At 44.5% G+C, this 15,476-nt stretch overlaps 1 pseudogene; it reads right to left on the bottom strand.

Moving 5' to 3' along the window:
• Nucleotides 1–14,769, bottom strand: part of LOC120297789 — a 29,250-nt pseudogene extending 14,481 nt beyond the window's left edge.
• Between the last annotated feature and the right edge of the window lie 707 nt (nt 14,770–15,476).

Raw genomic sequence — 15,476 nt, 5'->3', positions numbered from 1 at the left:
TATACAACAGAATGTATATTAAAAAAAACAGTTGCAGCTCACAAATTGAAAAATCCTAATCAGAATACTACCTTGCTCATAGACTTCATACTTTATGGTCCTTGACATCTTAAGCTAAATCAGTGTTTCTCAACCTCAACAAATTTAAAATGTGTATATTCTGATTTCCCAAATTCCCCAGCCAGCACTGGGGAATCCACTTGTTAAGGAGGAGAAACACTCAGAGGGAGGGAGGGAGGTCAAATTTTGCTAATCTGCTTTTTAAAACCTGCACCTATCTGAGCTAACTTGCAATGCAGGTAGGACACAAAGGAAGGAGATCCTTACAGATACTCTCAAGCTTCTCTCTTTCATAATGAAAACAACAGTCATTTTGTGACTATAGTTATGCAGCTGGGATTTAAAAGAGACAATTTCACAAACAGAGCTTATATACTCTATGTCCCCCCCCACCATAACTGGGCGTACCGGATATCTGGAAAGATCCCAGTTATGAATTAGACATGAAGGTATCACAGACTCTTCATCTTGGTGGCAATTGTCACAAAAATAGAGGCCAGTGAATGAACACAGCTTAGGTTTCACAAAGTAGAAGCCAATCTGCCTGGAGCAGCCTGGAAAGGAAAGACAAAATGTTAGGGATATCTTAAAATGCCAGAATCTGACTCCTGGTTATTGGAGAAGCTTTTGCATTTAAACAGCCTATTCCCCAATTGCTGTCTCCAAAGAAGTCAGTTTTCCGTTTCCACAATCCATTTGCTGATTAGGCCACTGCCTATAATAACAGGAAGCTATTAGAGTTGAACCAAAGTTGTCAAATCAGCTATTGCTCAGCCTTAGTCTCTAGATCTGTGTTTCTCAAGTATGGATGTGCCTGTGTGTGTAATATGTGTACACACACACACACACATACACACGCACGCCTCCTGCCTTTATTACACATCAATATATTTTTATCTATTGCTCTTTATTTTTAGCAGAAAGAAAGGTCAAGACCAAAACTGTTTTAGAACAGAACTATTTGTTATTCTGATTTTAGTGGATAGAAATATAATAACTGTTCTACTCTGTGGCTGGAAGGAAAGATAGATCTCTTCAGAAATCAGGAAATGTGGCCTGATCTTTGGCTTTATTATCAGATTTACTACGAAAGGTATAATCTTTAGCTTTCCTTTGGTTCACAAAACTATCTTAGGAGTAAAATGGATTCCCGTATTTTCTGGCCAATAAAAATTCCTGCATTTCATTGTGAGAAGCTCACAGGCACTATCTTGTTTCTAGACTGAACTCTATACTGAAGGATTCTTGGACATTTCCCAGTTATTCAAATTGCAAAAATTGGATATTTTTGAATAATTACAGATACAGGAATAGCCCAATGTAAGCAAGGAAATTCATTATTCATTCATTCAAACAAACAGAGAAAAGTGCAGTCAAGTCAACAAGTAGATTAGTCTATGGTCTATTTAGAGATGACAATGAAGATTATGAATTAGAGAACGATATCAGCAGCTGGCTTCACAAACTGCATTTGCTCATAAGACCTGCCTGTCACACATTGTCTGACCTTCCTACATCTTTCTTCCTGTCTACTTGCAACCTCTGAACATTTAATAGACCAGCTTTTCACTGAGCCAGAGATGAATTTATGCTAATTAGAGATTCACAAACAAAATCACTTCCAATAATCTATGCATGCGCCTCTAAAATTTTTCAAGCTTTACTTTACCATCTTCTTGGGCAAATAGCCCTGAAAATAAAGTGTGGTTTTGGCATTCAAAATGAATCAATTACAAAAAAAACAGAACAATCAGACATTTAAGGATTGCCCCCCTCCCCTTCAGTTATTCCAGCTTAAGAATTTCTTGTTATTTCTATTAGTTAAATTAATATTTAGTCATTAGAAGACTGAAGAGATCTAGTGAAACAAAGGCTTATGGTAATAATGACTTGTTTAAGACTTACGTTTTTCAATGACTTACCACTGCACAATTAATCTGAAGGGGCGTTGACTTACCTGAACGCCTTTTCTCAGCACGGAGATGGATAATCCACGCAGTGGGTTGAGACTGTATTCCTGGCCAATCAGATCAGTCAGCCAAAGTTGCCACGCCCTGTCCTGGACCATGATTCTCCAGTCTTGACTCGAGCGCAGCCATTGACTGACAGTAAGACGTTTTGGCTCCACTAAATATACCCTATTATCCTAGTCTATAAGGGTGGGTGTGGATTATCCATCTCCGTGCTGAGAAAAGGCGTTCAGGTAAGTCAACGCCCCTTCTCCAGCACTGGAGATGGATAATCCACGCAGTGGGACATACCAAAGCCTATTGTCCCTTGGGTTGGGGAATAGACTGGTCCCGTGTGTAACTTTGGTCTAGAACCTGCTGGAGAACCCTCCTACCGAAGGAGGCCTCTGCAGAGGAGTACTTGTCGATTTTGTAATGGCGAATGAATGGAGAGGGCGAGGCCCAAGTGGCTGCCCTGCATACCTCTTCAATAGAAGCCTGCATGGCCCATGCTGCTGAGGTGGCAGCACTCCTTGTGGAGTGGGCCATGATATGCTTGGGGACTTGCAAGGACTCCGCCTGGTATGCCCCAGTGATGCATGCCCTAATCCACCTACCGATGGTAGAGGACGAGATCTTCCGGCCCCTATTAACGGGGTGGAAGGATATGAAAAGCGCTTCCGAGCGTCGGAATTCCGCTGTGCGCGAAATGTAATGTCTTAGTGCCCTTCGTACGTCCAAGGTGTGCCATTGTTGCTCCAGGGGATGAGCTGGGTTTGGACAGAAGTCTGGTAGGACTATTTCCTGTGATCTGTGAAAAAAGGAGTTGACCTTTGGAATGAATGAAGGGTCTATTCTTAGGACTACCTTGTCCCTGTGAAAATGACACAGGTCCTTCCTCGTTGAGAGAGAAGCTAACTCGGATATCCGTCGAGCTGACGTGATAGCTACTAAGAATGCTACCTTATGGGTCAGGTAGCGAATGTCACATGTTTTGAGTGGTTCGAAGGGCGCTCTGGTAAGAGCTTGTAGTACTCGTGGTAGTTCCCATGATGGATACCTGTGCACGGTTGGCGGTCTGATGTTCGCAGCCCCCTTGAGGAAGGATCGTATTAAGGGATGCCTGCCCAAGGATTCACCGGGGCTGGCAGAAAGTATAGTTGAGAGGGCGGCGATTTGCCTGCGCAGCGTGTTTGGCGAGAGGTCCCTCTCTAGGCCATCTAGTAAAAATTCTAGGATCTTGGGAACTGTGATCCCTTTGAGTAACAATTCCTGTTTAGAGCACCATGATTGGAAGCTTCTCCACGTGGCCTCGTAGATACGGTTCGTGGAGGGGCGCCTTGATGCCTGTATGACCCTAATTACACCCTGTGAGCAAGCCCCCTTGGCTAAAATTGACCGTTCAAGAGCCAGACGGCTAGTTGTAGCCATTGTGGCTCTGGGTGGGAGATCTCCCCCTGCTTGAGGGAGATCCTCTCCGGAGGAATCCGCCATGGATTCGTGCGGGAGAGACTCCTCAAGTCTGCGAACCAAGGTCTCCTTGGCCAATAAGGGGCCACCAGGATTACCTCGGCCCTTTCCCGCAGAATCTTGCGTACTACCGCCGGAAGGAGAGGTAAGGGTGGAAACGCGTACAGGAGTCCCCTTGGCCATGGGCTCCGTAACGCGTCCGTCTGCTCTGCTCCCCTGGATGGGAATCGGGAGAAGCGAGTTAGGTGGGCATTGGAAGGAGAGGCGAAAAGGTCCACCTGGGGAAGCCCGAAGCGGTGACAGATCTCCCTGAAGATCCTCGGGTGTAGTTGCCACTCCGAGTGATCTATTGTTGATCTGCTCAACAGATCTGCTTGGATGTTTGCCTCCCCCGATATGTGGTCGGCCTTTATGGAGGCCAGATTTTGTTCCGCCCAGGCCCCCAGTAGGAGGGCCTCGGCCGAGAGCGAGCGAGAGTGTGTGCCCCCCTGACGGTTTATGTGGGCCTTGGCTGTCACGTTGTCCGTCAGGACCAGTACGTGCCTGCCTTTTATGCTGCTGTGAAAATGCCTTAACGCTAGGTGAATAGCCCGCAGCTCGAGCCAGTTTATGTTGTGTCGGAGATCCACCGCTGACCAGCGGCCCTGTGTCCACTTGGTCCCCAAGTGGCCTCCCCAGCCGAATAAGCTCGCATCTGTTGTGACTACTACTCTGTCTGGTTCCCTGAAGGGGGACCCCCTGAGGAGAGCTGGAGATAGCCACCACCTGAGGGAGTGTCGTACTCTCAGAGGTATGCCTACCCTCTTCTGGGATGCACTGATTTGCTGTCTCTGAAACGGGAGCATGAACCACTGCAGTTCTCTTGAGTGCAGCCTTGCCCAAGGAACTATTGCTATGGTCGATATCATCTTCCCTAGCAGCTGGGAGAGGCAGACCAGCGTCACTGACTGACCGCGGCTTACCTGTTTTACGGCTTTCTTTATGCTGCTGAGGCGTTCCCGTGATAGGTACACCTTGCACTCCTTTGTGTCTATGACCGCTCCCAGATGGAGTATTCTCGTAGTTGGGGTTAGATGGCTCTTTGGAAAGTTCACCGAGAAGCCGTGGTCCTGCAGCAGTTTTATCACTAACTTTAGGTCCGCCCGAGACTGCTGGGCGGACGATGACTGGATTAGAATATCGTCCAGGTAGCACTGGACTCTGACTGGTACGTTTCTTAGGTGTGCTGCCAGAACCGCCAGAATCTTGGTGAACACCCTGGGCGCTGATGACAGGCCGAATGGAAGTGCCCTGTATTGAAAATGGTGCCCCCTGTAGGCAAACCGTAGAAAACGGCAGTGAGCCAGAGAGATAGGGATGTGCAAGTATGCCTCCGTGAGGTCGATCGATGCCAGAAAATCCCCTTTCCTTACGCTTCCAAGGATGGAGCGTAGTGTCTGCATTTTGAATTTGCGGTATTTTATGTAGAAATTTAGCCTTTTTAAATCCAGAACGGCTCTCCAACCCCCTGAGGGTTTTGGGACCACGAAGAGGATAGAATAAAACCCCTGGTCTCTCTGGTTCATAGGCACCGGCTCTACGGCCCGTATGTTTAGAAGGTGCTGAACGGCCTCGTTCATGAGCCTTCTCTTTGTTGGGTTTGTGGGACAGGGGCACGGGCGGAAGCGGTTCGGGGGCTTTGAGAGAAATTCTAGAGATAGACCATGACGTATGGTGTTCCTGACCCATACGTCCGTGGTGGTCTCTTCCCACTGGGGAGCAAACCCTGCTAGTCTGCCCCCTATGGGAAGGTCTGGGTGGGAGTCATCTGGTACGGCGGAAGGGGCGGTTGCTCCCCCGAAAGGGCCGTCTTCCTTGCGTTTGCCTATGTCTTGTGTTCTGTCTGTCCCCCTGTCTTTCCCTATCCTGTCTAGCTTGGACGGGTTGGGAATTTTGAAAGTAGTTGACCCTGGCTTCCGTACGAAAGGATTGTTTCCTTCCCCAGGAGCCGGGTCTCTTGTCCTGCCTTTTAAGCATGTGTTTAAGGACCTTGCGCTTGTCCTTGTTCTCTGTCAGGTATGGCGTTAGTGCCTCACCAAACAGCTTTGCCCCTTGGTACGGAGCCGAAGCCAATTTCCACTTGGATTTGGTATCCGCCTGCCAGTTCTTTAGCCAGAGGATGCGCCTGCTCGTGTTGTTTGCCGCCATTGCCTTGGCTGAAAACCTGGTCGCTAAAAGTGTCGCGTCCGACGCATATTCCGTGGCCGCTACCATTTTGCTGAGTTCCTGGTGAGTGCGTATATCCTCCATGGGAACCCGGCCCTGTAACTCACGGAGCCAACAAAGTGTGGCTCTGGTGAAAAAGGACGCGGAGGTAGTCGCCCTGGTAGCCCAAGCTATTGCCTGGTGCGTTCTCCTGTAGTTGGACTCACTCTTTCGGTCCTCGGCTTTAAGAGCCTCAGCAAAATCTCCTGATATGGCCGTGTCCGATATCAGGGGACCTATGGGTTCGTCCACCACCGGCACCTCCAATGTTCCCTCTAGCTCCCTTGCTACGTTAAATAGCTTCCTCTCCGCATTGCTAGGAAGCGGTAGGGAGGTTGGCGCTGCCCACTGTTTCCTTATTGTGTTTAGAAACATGGTCGGGCATGGTATGCGGTGTTGAGTGGTTACCTTTTCGGCGAACGTCGGCTCAGCCTCCGTGTCAACTGTGACAGGCTCCGCTGGTGTCCCATGCCCCAGATGGGCTGTGGCCTCAGCCTTGCGCAGAATGGTAACAAAAAGAGAAGGGTTAAACAGGCCGCTGAAGGACGGCCCTTGAGGTGAGGTGTCCTCCTCTTCCTCAGACATTTGAATCCCTTGTGACGTACCTGGCTGGTCCAGGTAATCTTTCTCGGAGACCGACAAATCTGAGAAGGAGGAGAGGTCCTGATGGTCCTCCGTTTCCTCCCGATGCCTCGTTCTAAGTCCTAGAGGCTTGGCTTTGGAAGTTTGAGCCCTGGCCTCAAATGCACGGTCCACTGCCTGCGCTATTAGGGTAGCTAGCAGATCCCCCATCAATGCAGGAGGAGTAACCATTGCCTGCGACCCTGCAGGTGCTGTGGTTAGCATGGTCCTCGGGGTTTCCTGTAACCTCCGTAGGGAGGGGGATCGGGAGAGCGATGAGAATTCGCCTATCCCGCCCTCTGTTTGGGACTGTGATGAGTTCCCTAATGACCAAATGGCCCGTGGGGATGAAGGGAGACCCAGCGGTAGATCAGGACCTATCCCCCCATTCTGCCTATTTTTAATTCTGGCCCTTTTCTGGGCTCTGTCGAACTCTTTTTCTAGGGCTTGGTGTCTTCTGATTGCCTGTTTGTCAGCCTTCTTTGATGACTTCCTTGCAGCCTTTCTAGGGGCTGCAGAAGATTCCGAATCCTCTGAAGCAGGTGCTCCAGAGGATGAAGGCGGGGCTCCAGTGGAGGGAATGATTGCTTCCTCCATTCTCCACTAACGCCGGGCCGTGATAGGGGGGACCCAGGTAGTAGGAGAGCTCCAACTTTGAGTAAGGACAGGCGCACTACTGGGGGCGTCTGGAACTCAGGAGCAGACTCTGCAAAATTGTCAGAGTTAGTCACTGTGCACGGATAAGAACAGGCACGCTAATGGGAATGCCTGGAACCCGGCTTGACTATGGTGGGTAAGGACAGGCACGCGACTGGGGATGCCTGGAACCCACCACTAAATCCAGAAGCGTACGGGCCACTAATGGGGGACCCGAAGTCCGGAAGGAGCCAAAGGCAACTAAACACAGTTAGCTATGAAAGGTTCTTATTTACTTTAGATTGAAGACACCAAGTCCTGGAACCCGCAGCTATGTGTCTGATTTGAATGTCTCTGAATGAATAATAGATGCTTTAGTACCCCAGTACTGCTTGCCTATTAATTCACTCCAGCAGCTGAACCTATGCTTCACATGGAGCCTTAGATCCCCTGTTTGGACAAAAATATGGCCGCCGCTGCCAGGAGACTACTGTGCATGTGTTAAAAGGAGCAGGAGATTATTGCGCCTGTGCTAAAAAGGCTGCCTGTGCCACGTGCGGTTGTAACAAAGAGCCGCGCGTGCTCCCAGCTGTGCAGACAATGGCTCCTCGTTTAAAAATCCTGAGCAGCCTGGTGAGTGAAAGAGACTGCTCCTTCGCACGCCAGCTGTTTCCCTTAATCAATCTCCCTCCCAGCATGCGTCCCCTTTGTCCTCCGCTCCCCTCGCTAATTGCCTGCCTTTCTGTCTTTCTTTCTTTCTTTTTAACGCGAGGGGTTGCACGAGCCTCCCCGTTTGTTTGAGGCAGCTGCCGGCTGCTGGAAGGTGGTTGGGGTTTGGGTTAGGGAGGGGAGTTAGGGATTTCCCCCTTTTAAGTGGGGGTGGTTTCCCCTGTAGGGAATCTGACTTCCTGAGTCTTACAATTTAGCCAGGAAATTTTTGAGTAATCAATTAAATTGAATTAAATTATCTCTAATTAACTTTTAAACTAAGCAATTTCAGCTACTAGAAGAAATCCCCCCCAATGGAAAGGAACTATACCTGCCCAGGAGCCAAAGTTGTAGGTCTTTCTGTGTGGCCAGATCAGTCAAGACTGGAGAATCATGGTCCAGGACAGGGCGTGGCAACTTTGGCTGACTGATCTGATTGGCCAGGAATACAATCTCAACCCACTGCGTGGATTATCCATCTCCAGTGCTGGAGAACTTATGTTAACACTGTAATAACAATGACCACCAACATCTTGTGTTCTAAAATCACATTAAACTACAAATGAACACATGGAGAAGTAAAATCCTCAATCTTAGTTGTTTAACTGGAAGGGAAAATACATTATTTAAAAAAGGCTTGACATAAGTTATCTTTTTGCAAGCATCCCATACGTGCCTACCTGCACATATGAAACTTTGGCAGTCCAGGCCTTTCTCCATGGGGATGGCAACCAGATACTGCAGCAAATATCCATTTTCCTTAACAGTATTCTTCAGGATTGCCTGTGAACTGCCATCCAGATGGCCTCCAAGTGTGAGGGCCTCCTCAGCCACTTCCAGGTAGGACATGAGCATCCGGCGGACCAGGTCGCTCCAATCAGTTGCCTCCTCTGTGTTCTCAGCTCTCAACTTCAGCACTGCTTTTGAAGTGATGGTCTTGAAGAATGAAGGTCCACCCAAGTTCACATCTGGCAGGATATCTTGGATGGTCTCAATTCCAAAGCTGTTGCTCAGTATCTTTTTATCATTTCTGGCTTTGAAGCATTTCAAGGCTTCTAAGGACAGGGAGAACACCAAAGGGACCCATGCTTTCTCAACCTCCAAGTACAGGACAGATTCCTTGACTGCATCTAGCTCGGGTTTCAAGGCACATGACCAGTCCAACTCAGTTGGGCCAGTTCTACTGTACACCGAGAAGGAAGGCAAGTCACCAGGTGGTCCACCTCCGAAGAAATCCTCAGAATCCTCTGCAGCCTCAGGGCACTCTAGAGTTTTCCACCCTTCATCCTTCTGTAATCTAAACTTTTTTAGGGCTTCATGCAGCCGGTCCAACCAGTCCTCTGCTTCATCCCGGGAGGAAGCCCGAAGACACAATCATTTGTTGGAAAAGACCAGCTCAAAGCGCCCATCACTGTGAGCCCGTCCCAAGGACTCACATCTCAGCAGAGAATAGTTTTCTACACATACTCGCTCCTCACAGTCTACAAAGAGCCGCAATTCTAGAGGTGAGAGCTCACAGAAAAATTCCTTCCAAATGCCCAGAGCTCCTCGACGTTCCAGAGTCCCCAATTTCAGCAGACCCCGAAATGGATTGGAAAGACCTACAAGTGGGACAAGAGAGGAATAGCTTTATGCACTCTCTAGCACAAGTGACATTTCTGTAAAGCAGCAAAATGGATGACGCTTCCATTACTATAAATTCTTCAAACCGCCATAGAAATCTCTCCTCCCATTCCACTTCCTCTTTCCTCCCTTAGTCAAAACACAAGTTACCTATTTCTCTCCGATGAACAACACTAAAGCCCTTCAGCTCCCTCCTAGGAGACAGTTTGAGTTTGCTGAGCTCTGCTGAGGATACAGAAAGCTTGCCTCGATCTGGGGCTCTCAATGGCATAGCAGGTTGGGTACTGGTAAGCCTCTCTAGTGAGGTACTGGGAGAACTGGAGAAGCTTTTTTCTGTTTCCTCGGGAGGGGAAGGAAGGTAAAAATCATCCTCAGTGATCCAGCTTCTTTTCTGTTGGGAAATAACAAAAGATAACATTTGTGCTATTACCCAAACAAGCTATTCTTCTGGCTCTGAGTTTACTGAATTCAAGCAGCTGGGCTGATGCGAGAAAATAATAAATTGTCCTTAGCAGGACAGCCTTCTCTTATGGCTGTCATGCATTTACTTTTGACATAGCTCAGATCTAATGGAGCCCAGGCCAAGATGGGAAGCAAGAATAAATGAAAAGAAGGGCGGTGATTAAGAAATGTGGAAAGCGTGGCGGGATGATTCTGAGCTTTACTAGATTTAAATAGAAATAAAATTCAAATTCGATAATAGCAATATTCTTTTGAGAGCTTTTTCTTGCAAGTGACCAGCAAAGCAGCCATCTTCTAATTGAGTATTATATTGAATGACTTGATCTGAGACCTTGCACTCTAAATACAGATCATTATCATTACTGTCTTTGGTTGAACTGATCAGGTTAAAAAAAAAAAGATCCAATCATACAATTTAAAGCACCAAGAAAAATGGTCAACTAATTTAAACAATCTGATTTAAAAAATTCAGCCTGTGACAAATCAGATGTCAACACTGTGACAATTAAGAAATTGCAGCCATTTTACCTTTTACTTTATTTGTGCTTTTTCTGTTGCTTGGGATTCTCAGATGTAGAAGGGGGGGGTGGGAGGAATGCTTGAGCTTTTTAAATTAGCCTAAACCAGGGGTAGGCAACCTTGGCTCTTTTATGACTTGTGGACTTCAACTCCCAGAATTCCTGAGCCAGCATAAAAGAGCCAAGGTTGCCTACCCCTGGCCTAAACAATTGCAGTTAGGTGAGCTTTAAGGTCAATTCTAGATAAAGTTTTGGAGGGCTGTAAAGTGGGGAGGATTTTAGATTAATTGGTGAATGTGATTTATGACGGCCTTTCTGGGGTGGGAATTGCAGCTTGTTACTTTGTAACAGAGGGAGGGAACTTTAGTCTTGAGTTCAACTATGTAAGTGCCAATACTTTGTTTCCTGAATAAAATGATCTTTAAGGAAGAAATCCTTGCCTTGAAGTTCTTTTAATTGGTTTCATCTATCGGAACCATGACATCAGCATTTAATTTTTAAAATTCTATTAATTTTGAACAATTTAAACACACACATATATACACAGAAATATAAGCAAACCTGGACTTTTGGTTTTTTTTTCCCCTTAAATTTTCATATTATCAGGAGTCATTTTTAGAGAAATTTGGAAATGGCTGGGAAAATATTAGACACTGTTTTACAAAGGTATTCCATAGTCTTTCTTCTGGATGTGAATGGACTAGATAGGTGATATTTGGGAAAAGTGATCTGGGAAAGGTGACATCACTTATTAAATATGACATACAGATTAGCTCAAAGCCAGGAATAAGGCACTGTAGCTAGAGGAAATGAAGTCAAGGACAGGAAGTTTCAGTGAAGTTGCAGGAAAAGCATTTCTGGAGCTGTAAAGGAACTTCTTGATCAACATCATACATTCGTTGTGAGGCCCATAGCTGTGAATGTGACAGGATTTGCTATTTCTCATCTTTATAAAAAAGTGATAATAACAGTATGATAATACTTTACATGTATGATAAATCTGTACAGGTATAGCAAGTGTCTATTTGCATTTTAGTAGATTTGTTTGTAGTTTTCTTTTTTATCTTGGATTTATGTTAATTTAATTACCTGATAGTGTTTGTTAATCATAGCTCAATAAATACAAATTAAAAAAAAATATGTAGGAGTTCTCAGATCCCCAAACATTGAGTTAGTATCCCATGATAAACAACTTCCAAAGGGCTGCTTCAGGGAGATTCCCCCAAAAATAAAAAAAAAATTAATGCTTTTGGGAGAGTACTGAAAATTAAGGTCTATTTGGCATGCCTCGTGTACAAATTTTGGCAACATAAATAGCCTTCCAGAACTTACTAAACTATGGCAGAAATACAAAGGATGGCCAAGGACCACTTTATTATTTGAGGAGAGCCAAAAGCCTCATTAGACAAAGCAAGCCAGACAAGCCAAGATTTCTCTTTGCTATATTAAGCTTATTTTTTAAAAACCATCCTAAGCTTGTTCTAGAATTACACTAATTCAGGTTCCCCACTTCAAAACACTAGAGAACTAGACTGACTCTTTTGGCAGTTTTATTGCCAATTTTTGGCAATGTGGCCAGAAAGAGCTCCAGAAGCTGCAAAAACACAACAGAACGAAACAAGTAATTCTTACAGGGCAGACCACTGGTGAGATTGGTGAAAGAAGCTGGTCTGTTCCTGGGAGGCTTCCTTCATAACCACTGACTTCATCAGTCCGACTTTCAGCTCCTCTCTTGTTGCAATGAATTTGGGACACATCCACAGGTTTTTTGGTCACAATTATTGTGGTTAGCATAGAGGTCTGTTGGACACTGGTACTACTAACAGATTCTCCAGTCTTAGGTAAATTGGGAAGCTGTGAATTTATCATTATTGCAGGTAGCATGATGTCAACAGGGCCTTTTTCCAGTACAGTATGAGGAAGGTGCACAGTGCAGAAACTGGTAGCAGGGCAGGGGCACTCTGGTGGGGAAGACTGAGAGATGATGTGTGCTTCATGAACTCCTACAGTTTCCAACTTTCTCTGTGTCCTGGTAAATTCTGCTAACACCCTAGAAAGAAATAGAAAAATTTAAAACATTTGCAAGAGAGAGATCATCTCCAGTAATTCTATCTCTTAATGTACCACATGGAGTCCAAAGATAAGGTATCAAAGATGACTGAGGTTAGTCACATATTATTCAGCACATTCAATAACTGTTAACTTGCTCTTTCAAGCATAAAAATAAACTGTTTTAATACATGAATAGAATTGATACATTTTATACTATGTGTTAAGTTGGTCTAAAAGATTAGAACTGACAAGGTAAATATCCATTATACACAGTATTTTGAGAGTGAAGTTTCTAATTGCAGATAAAATATATAGGAAACTGGCCACGAATTCAAATTGCTCCTTAGTTGTGGATTTACTGAGTGAATCATCCAGACAATACTACAGCTTTCTCAAGCTCTGAAAAGGGTGCCACTGTCAAACCTATAACTGATAAACTCTTAGTGTCATATATAAACATTAAACACTTTCAATGTTTAAGTTTGTAGATAACGTAACATGCGGTGAAAAACCCACAAACTACTGATTATACTTCTGTGATGTAACACAAATGCTGAAAAGAAAATCAGAACACTTGCATGAATGAAATGGAAAGATTGTTTGATCAAGACAGCATCTCACATATGGTCAAAGAAAAATCGCAGAAACAGGACTAATGATAGGAGAAGCAACATTCTATTTTAGGCTTGGAAAAAAGGCAGAAAAGATATGCAGGTTGATTTCCCTTATTGACATGCCAACCACATTATTAAGAATCCAGGAATTATTATTTCACTAAAATTCTGCTTTAATACTTGCAGAGTTAAAATATTGTGTGGTATATCACTTTCACTATCATACTCACTCTTGGAGGTCCTGGTCCAAGTCTGCTGTTGCTGTTGTCATATCCACTTCAGAGTCATTGGAGATGGGCTCTTTCTCCTGAGCAGGGCTGTGAGTGCTGGTAGAATTGGCTGGGAGAAGAATGTCAGAATCCAGGCTGGAAGAGAGCTGTGAGGAACCAGTTGTGCTGATGCTCAAGTTGGAAGCTGTGAGTTTATCTGCCTGTTCACTTTTAGGGGCAGGCAGGATGGCTGGGTGAGCTTCAACTTCATCAGAGCCAGAAGATTGTGAGAGAGAACTAAGTGACTCCTTTCTTTGAGGTTCCAGTCCCACAAGAGGGTCCAACAGTTCCCAGGCAGGGCAAAGGCCTGACAAGGATAAAGGTGTGATGGTCCACTCGTTCAATACTGCTGACTTATACGAGAGGTCAAAGGCCAAAGAAGACAAGCCCTGCAAATAGCTGAGGAGAAATTCAACCTCCTCAGTATCCAGAAGCAGAGCAGATGACTGATAATATTCAAAGAGTTGAGACTTTTCATGAAGCAAGAGTTTTAGATAACACTCCATCAGGCCATCATTCAAAGCCAGCCTCAACCATGCACGACAACGCCCCACATCTGTATTGATGAAGATCAAGTTTTCCAGTTCAGAAATTATGTTTCTGAAAAAGGAGAAATAACCAGGAAGGGGAAAACACAACATCCATTAAAAGGACAGCTCACAAAGGCAAGGGAAAGCAAGGTTATGACTGGTGGTAAAAGTTGGGTTTGATGCATTCTTGTCTGATGAAAACATCAGGAGGTAAAAAGATAAAGGAGACCCTGTGGATTTTACTCCGCTAATCATTGCCAACAATAGCGGGCATCCTTATCTCCATTTCAAGGGCTATTGAGCTAGTCCTGTCAAAAAAACGTTTCTGTGGTCTTGTGGCCAGCATGATGTCATGGAGTGCTGTTACCTTCCCACTGAAGTAGTACCTATTTATCTAAGCACATCTGCATGCTTTCGAATGACTAGGTGAGGATGGGAGCTCATTCTATCACACAACGCTCATGTCTCAAACCTGTCTTTACTGAACTATGGCTGAAATACCATTGTTAACATCTTAACCTATGAACCATTTTGCTGCCACATCAAGAGGTAACTGAGACACATACAATTACAACATGGGGCTTTTTTATCTACTAAATCTAGACAAGAAGAGACAAGTTCTCTAGCATTCCACACATCATATGATTTTCTGCAGCCAAAAATCTCACTCTTGCATCATACTGTATACTCACCATGTAAATAAACATTGGACACTATTGTAACTTCCCAAATCAAAATTGTAGCATTTCTTAGTCTCACCTGTGTGTGACAGATTTTAGCAGAGTCCAAAACACTGGCTGAGGAAGGCGCCCTCCATGTTTTTTCCCTTTTGCTCCAATTTCTGCTTTGATGTGCTTAGTTTTCAAACCATGTACAAATACAGCCTCCAATACACAACAAAGAGTATTAGCATCTTGATCATCACTTGTTACAAGAGCATCAGAGGTCACGTAATGTTTCTGCAGGGCCTTGATGGAGTTCACCAGCTGCTTCTTGATCAACTAAAGTAACATAAATATAGGTTGTCTTAGGTTGCACCAACATTAAATAAAGCACCCTACTTCCAAATTACTATTAATACTATGCAAACACTGGCAGATCTCAATGGGCGAATATATTAGTAACGTCTGGGCAATGCAGTTCAAGAAAGATGCTAAAAAAAATAGAAAATATATGAAAAATAATAATGCAGCAAATAAACTAAGTCTTGTTTGAAACAGATCATTTGTTTTAACATTGATGCAGCATAGGCTTGGAAACATTCAAAATTTTGGTCTCAGATAATAAAAATACTTTTAAAAAATATTATATTATGAATTATCCCTTGAAGCAAAAGACAGGAGGCTGATTAAAGACATTTCAATAAGAACCAGAATCCCTGGCTCTTATTATCTTAAGGTTGATGTAGCCTAAAAGCACTATTTCCAATATTTATACTTTCAAGTTATGCAAAATGCTTTACTTGATTTGACTTTTAAAATACCCCAGTGCGCAACATGTTTTAAGGAGCTTCTGCTTCTTTCCTAAGTTTCAGTACAATCCATAAATTTTCTGCTATTGGAAAACCAGTTACCAGTTATTGACAGGCAATAAATGAAAAAAAAAGTGGCAGGAGAGGGAAGATAAATTTTGTAATTGTACCTAATTTTCCCTGTTCACACTGTAACCTCATATTGAAGTTTTCTTCTGTCATAATCTTGAAGTCCAGGAACATAATAGT

Source organism: Crotalus tigris, unplaced genomic scaffold, assembly GCF_016545835.1.
Source record: "Crotalus tigris isolate CLP2741 ecotype Arizona unplaced genomic scaffold, ASM1654583v1 scf7180000023708.825605204:138715, whole genome shotgun sequence".
In the NCBI taxonomy this organism is placed as follows: Eukaryota; Metazoa; Chordata; class Lepidosauria; order Squamata; family Viperidae; genus Crotalus; species Crotalus tigris.
The sequence above is the reverse complement of the archived record's forward strand: the minus strand, read 5'-3'. Positions and strand labels throughout refer to the sequence as shown.